This window comes from Lactuca saligna, chromosome 2, assembly GCF_052625555.1.
Source record: "Lactuca saligna cultivar CGN05327 chromosome 2, ASM5262555v1, whole genome shotgun sequence".
Lineage (NCBI taxonomy): Eukaryota > Viridiplantae > Streptophyta > Magnoliopsida > Asterales > Asteraceae > Lactuca > Lactuca saligna.
In genome coordinates, this window is record NC_136418.1 from 16,564,906 (window position 1) to 16,572,065 (window position 7,160).

The following is a 7,160-nucleotide window of genomic DNA, read 5'->3' on the forward strand; positions in this document are numbered from 1 at the left end:
GCTTGGTAGTAGTATAGAGAACATGTGTGTAACGCCCCAATTCTCAGGTATTGTTAATATGAGGTTTGGATTAGGCCCTACTCGAGGAGTTGGTTTACCTACTTGTCGAGTAGCAGTGAGAAGGATCGCGGGTTAAGTGACCTACTGGACTAGTCCATAAAGGGACTCGGCGAGTAGGAGCTGGCAAGTGAAACCCTAATTCTCGGGGTTTGCACCCTATTTAAAGGGACCTTAGCGTCCCTTGGATCTCCTTAAAGTTCCAAAGAACTCTTGAGAGCCTTATTTGTGTGTGTGTGTCCTTGTGTGTGTGTTTGAAGCTTGAAAGAGAGTTCTTGGAGGGAGAAGACTTGGAGGAGAAGGAGATTGAAGCAATTGGAGTGTGGGAATCAACACTCATCTCAGATATCAACTTCAAAAGGTACCCAATCCGTCATTCTCCTTATAGATCTCCCTTATTGGGTGAGTTTTAGGGTTTTCATGGAATATCAAGTTGGTATGATGACCTATGGACAAGATCTGAAGTTGTAACTTCAGATTTGGACCCTCTTTGGATTCTAGAAGCATAAAGTTGCAGATTTAGTCATGATTGAGGTCTCCTTTGTGCATAAATACCCATCAATAGCTTAGATTTCCTTTTTGAGCCTTTAAAACCATGCATGCACGTAAATTTTGCAACTTTACGTGATAAGCATGCCCTAGAAGCTTGGATCTGTGATTTGGAGCCGCTGCATGGCTCAAAATGGATCTGTATGGAAAGAGGACTGGATGGACTCGGTGAGTCGCAGGGTCGACTCGGCGAGTCGCATTAAGATGGCCATTGAACTCGAATAGTTGGTTGAACAACTCGGCGATTACGATGAACATTGTCATGAGACTCGACGAGTTGAAGAACAACTCGGTGAGTTGGATGAGTTTTAACCAAGAATAATGTTTGCGAGTATATCCGTCGAGTCATAGGGAGGAAAATCGACGGGTGGCCATAAGGTGTGATCAGGATTTGAAGGAACTCTACGAGTCACCTTGATGACTCGGCGAGTTGGATTATGCTTCAAGGGACTCGGCGAGTAGCTGGGTGTACTCGGCGAGTTGAGGTCAACATGGACTATTGACCTTGACTGAGGACTTTGACCTTGACCAGGGGTTGACTATTGGGTTATGGAGTACCTTACAAGGTTAAAGACTTATGTGTATATTGAACTATGGTTATAGGTGGTGGGGTCGGTGTCGAGTGATCCGATAGTTGGAGTTTACCTTTTGAGTCGACAGGCGAGGTGAGTTATCCTCACTATATTGATAGGGTCTACGGCACCAAGCTCGGCCCTCTAAATGTTATTGTTATGGTATGTTGCATGTGGTCATGCATTGTTAGTTCAGAATCGAGGTAGACAGTATGTTATGCTTTTATGATCCGTAGGGGTTGGTGTGATAGTGACCTGCTAGGTCAGTCCTCTAGTTACAGAAGAATTCTATGATTGTGATCAGTGAGATAAATATGTTTGATGTTTGAATATGCCAGTATATGATTGCTATGCGCACATGGTTATTTGCTTGTTGGTTGGGTTGAGGCAGTACTGCTTCGTGCTGAAGGCCATCATACCCTAGGAGCGGACCGGGGAGACTGTAGGCCCACGTGGCGGACCAGTCATGCCAAAGGCTCGGGATAGATCCAGACAGACTGTAGGCCCGGTAGGGCAGTCCAGTCAGGCCGATGGGCCAGTATGCATGTTGATTGATTGATTGATTATTACTGTTATGGTACTGTCAGTGTGGTGTTGGTATTTTGGGGGTAGCTCACTAAGCCCTCGGGCTTACATATTTCAGTTTACTATTTCAGGTACTTCAGGAGATCGTGGAAAGGCGAAGGTATGACCGTATCACTCCTCATCCTTATGTTATGATTTTTGGGACACTCTAATGGAAAATGATTTGAAAACATTTTGTAAACAATGCTACGTGGTTTTTAATTATGATTGAAAAAGATTAAATTTTGTGTGAATTTTATGGATGTTACAAGTTGGTATCAGAGCCTTGGTTTGAGTGAATTGGAGGAACACTCGTGTGAATCCAGTCTCAAATCAAGGAGATTTTTGTAAATAAGTTTAAAATGGTTTTCAAAATAAAGGATGGAGGATGCAGAGGGTACGATCAGCCGGAGCCTGTAAGTAAACCCCAAAATTCCATGCAGTTTATTTGATATTCTGATGTGTTAGAACAACATGCTAGTGCTAGGCTAGGGATCTTTAGCAATCACATGTTAGATTTGCCTGATTGCATGATGCCTATTAGCCTAGGGTTTCTTGTATGTGGAATTGACATCATAATTGTAGATGTTAGTGTATGCATCACGAATGTGCATAATAAAGACCTTATAGCCTGAGAATGTTGATTCGGCCTTCGAGAAGGATCGGATATTCGAAATTCTATTGGGTCCAGCGTTATGTGCAGCTAGCTTGCATTAGCGCTGCAGGGGATGATGGAAGTTTCATGAATGTGAGAGTCGTGTTAAGTGGTGATCCTAGATGCGAGGTATTTTGTATTCCCCTAGAATGAGGGTTGAGCACATTTCCTATGTTGATGATATTGTTAGGGCGTTGTGGTGATACTTGAGACAAATATGGGTAGGTGTGGAAGGTAGTATGGTCCCATACGACTGAAAGCACAGGACCCATACGTGTAGCAAGGAAGTCACAACCCCTAGGGTTTTTGGGTTTTGGTCTCCCGACATTATGTTATTTATCTAATGACTTGTGTGTGTGTGTGTGTGTGTATATATATATATATATATATATATATATATATATATATATATATATATTTCAGTATAGTGGTGACGAGACGTGTTGCTTCGGGATCCGGATCAGGATCGGGATCGGGGTCGGGAGACGGAGGGTTGGAGGTGCCAGTAGCACCCGAGCCCTTGGTTCAGATAGGGACAGAGGAGTTGGATGCCAGGATCCGAGAGATCATGCACGACGAGATTTTTGTGGCGTTCCGAGCGCAGCTGTCAGAGATGTTTGGGTCGATTAAGACCGCAATGGTTGAGTATTTTGATGAGCGATATGCAGCTCTAGCAGAGACAGTTGTCGCTGCAGCCACTTCGGCTTTAACTACGGCAGGGGTTGGAGGAGGAGCCGGCAGGGCTTTTCAGTACTGTTACTTCGATAATATGAAGCCCCCGACGTTTGATGGTACACAAGATGCGATTAGGGCTATGAGGTGGTTATTTGACGTGGAGGGCTGTTTCTTCACGTGCTCATTTCCTGCTGACCAAAAGGTCAGGTGTGCCCTGAACCTGCTGAGGTTTGGGGCAAAGGAGTGGTGGAGGTTGACGACTGGGTCATATACTGATGATCAGCGGGCTGCTGTTACTTGGGAGCAGTTAAGAGATATGTTATGCACCCGCTACGTTCCACGCGTTGAGCGGGAGCGACTTGCACATGAGTTTCTGACCTTGAGACAAGATGGGGAGTCTATGATGGAGATTACCTGTATGTTCATGGAGAGGGATATGTTTTGCCCGGAGTTCGCTTCATAGCAGTCTCAGATGACTCATTATCTAAGTATGCTCAAGACTGATATTCCACAGTTTGTGTCAACACAGCGATGTGATACCCTCTTGGACCTTCAGGAAGCGGCGAGGCAGTGTGAGTTGGAGATAGAGCTGCAGCTAAAGGAACAACATTAGGCACCGACACAGTCTCAGCCGATGCCTAAGCGATCTAAGACCACTGATAAACAGTCTAGGGGTCAGCAGAGCTGGACTTGCGGAAAGTGTGGCAGGATTCATTCAGGGGTTTGTAGAGCAGGAATTGGGTGCCACAAATGTGGCAAGGAGGGGCACTATGCCAGGGACTGTCGTCAGTCTGCCCCTCCCGCAGATATGAGGATTCGTTACCATTGTCATCAGGTTGGTCATGTGAAGACCAATTGTCCGCAGCTTGCCGCCAAGTCGGCACAGGGTTCCACGTCAGCTGCTGCAAGGATTGGAGAAGGGAGGCCAGTCAAGTTAGAGCCTCCGAAGGCTCAGGGTCGTGCCTTCTAGCTCACGACCAAGGAGGCCAAGTCAGCACCGGATATGGTTGCTGGTATGTTTCTATTCTTTGTCTTAGTTATTGTATTGTGCTATGCTTATTGATTGTACCTGTGATTAGGTACGTTTTTAGAAATTCTTTTGCCCGCTATAGTATTATTTGACTTGGGGGCGAGTCGGTTGTTTGTATCTCAGTCCTTCTATAGAGGGTTCAGTATGCCGATAGATGATCTTGAGTATCCGTTGCGAGTTTTGATCGCCAATGAGCATAGGGTTTCTGCTTCTTCGGTCTACCGGGGATGCGGTTTAGATATTTTTGGGGTGTCCTTCCTGATAGAATTGGTTCCTATCCCCATGGGGGATGTATGCGTGATTATAGGGATGGATTGGCTTAGCCGTTTTGGCGCCATGATCGAATGTGAGGGACAGCGGGTGGTGGTTTGAACCCCAAGTGGGGGAGAATTTGTAGTGTATGGTGAGGGCACCAGGATGGTGTGACAACCCGAAATTTCCATTTGTACGAACCTTATCTATTCAATAGAAGCTAGTCCAGTTTCAGTGAATTTCATACATTTCCGAATCAGTTTGTGTACATTAGGGTTTACATTTAAGGAGATATCGGGCGAGTGGATGCTCCTGGGTTTGTGAAATTTGAACATTCCAAGTTTCATATTGTTATAGTCCAATTTCTAGAATAAAAATATTTTCTGTCAAAATATTTCAGGACTATAAATAGATTTCTGAACTAAATTCATTCATTATTCACAATTCCAACTAGAGAAAAGCCATTTTCTCTCTGACGGATCTTCGGGTTTTCATCCCAGATTGTGAGTCTACTTTCCTAGATGTGTTTTATTACTTTTTTTATGCTTTATAACACAGATTACATGTCTAAAGTACAAGATCCGGGAGCTTACGGCCCAAGAACGTTCTTGGGGTGTAAACTCCAAAACAAGGCCTAAAGGCTACCTAGTCTCATTTCTATGTTAGGTATCTAGTTAAGGACCTTAGGTATAAACATTAGAGGCTAGAAATCAATCAAGAACAACTAGTTATAGGATTTTACGGCCAAGGATATGCTCTTGGGCCGTAAACCCCTTTTTCAAGGGCAAAGTGTACCCTAAACACCCCTAAGGCTTTAAGACAATTAGCCTTTGATACTTAGGACTTGAATGGGGAGTAAATTACATCAAAATCATCCCTAAAAGGGAGTTTATGGCCAAGGAACATCTCTTGGGCCGTAAACTCCAAGTAAAGGCACAAATGTGTGCCTAATGTCCCCTTTAGCCTAAATCAAAAACATGGAAGTTATACTACATGTGCAAGTGACTTAAAAGAATTAAAACCAACACCCCATAGGAGTTTACGGCCGTAAACTCTAGGGGATATGGTCTTTTGGCCGTAAACTCCCCAAAGGAGCATTCTAAGGCCTTAAACTACTTCAAGGATTAATCTATCAATGCTAGGCTTATTCTAGGATTCATTTAGCACCTTAAAACACCCAAAACCACCAAGTGTGGAGTTCACGGCCGTAAACTCAAGGAGTTTATGACCGTAAACTCCAAAGGTGGGGTTTGTTGGGTGGTGAATTCTTTTACAAGGTCTTTTGAAGCTTCAAACCCTTTAACCTTGTCCCATAGCAACTTAAATGCAACCATTAGGACCTATAACACTTATACAAAGTGTTTACATGTTCCTAAGTGTCCCAACTTACTTTGTTAAGTTATTATTTGGCTAATTAGTTATATAGATTCTCATTATATGATAACTAGGCTCGTGCGTGTGAACAAGTCTCCGTTTGCCACCTAGCACGGTACCCGATACATCAATCCAATCTACTCACCACAAGTGAGTTCATACCCCTTTAATCAACCTTTGAAATGCTTTTAAATGTTTTAAATACTTTATGGGGGGGATAAAAGTTAAATACTTATAGTTATTGCATCAATCACATGTGATTGCATTAATCACATGTGATTAATAACTAGAAAACCAATGATTTATTCAAACTGTTTATCAAATTGTTTCACTTCAAAATGTTTTACAAAATCTTTTACTTATCAAATTGTTTTATTAAACTTTAGTTTATTCCTTATAAAAATTGCATGCCCATATATGTATAGATATATAAGTAATGTTTAAAGGGCTTAGGAAGGCTATCCGCCCTATTTCCTTTTCCTCGATTTGGATGTGGTCTGGTGGGATTTCGGGTGACCACACTACTAGAAAAAAGGCCTTTTACGACGCTCATTGCGCATCGTAAAACGCTCAAACGACGCGCAAATGCGCGTCAAGGAAGGCCCTGTCATAAAGAGAGACGACACGCTTTTGCGCGTCATCTATAGACGACGCGCATTTACGACGCGCATTTATGACGCGCATTTACGACGCGCGGTTATGACACGCAATGCGTATCAAGGAAGGCCCTGTCATAAAGGAAGACGGCATGCATTTGCGTGTCGTAACCTTACGACGCGCGTGTTTATGACACGCAATGCGTATCAAGGAAGCCCCTGTCAAGAAAGGCCATGTCATAAATGAAGACGACACACATTTTTGAGTATCGTAATTTTATTTTATTTTTTTTAAAAAAATATTTATAGATTTACTGATTTTTAAATTAAATTTGCATTTCATATATATGATAATAGAAAAAAAATATATTTATATATTTATTAATTTTTAAATTAAATTTGCATTTAATCTCTCATAATAGAAATAAAATACCATATACAAAAAATACAATCCATTGCATAATATAAAATAAAATTTCATAGTCAAAAAATAAAATAAATTGCACAAATTATAATATGTGTGTAATTGTCTCCTTCATGATCAGCCTCCATGTCCAAAGTCGGATCTACCTTCCTAATCTGTATGGATCTACCTTCATATAATAATGTTACCTGCCCATATGCAAAGATACAACTATTATATCCAGACAAACAATTCTCCACCATTGGTAGACCAACCATCCTAAAAAGAGTTTCCTGCACAAATTCATACTTCTTGTAACACATTGCAATTAAGAGAATCAAATTCATGTAGAAACAGAACTCAATATTGCTCATTTCTGGTACCTGGTCAATTGTTTCACAAGCAACATGGTCAAAAGTAAATCGTGTTTCTG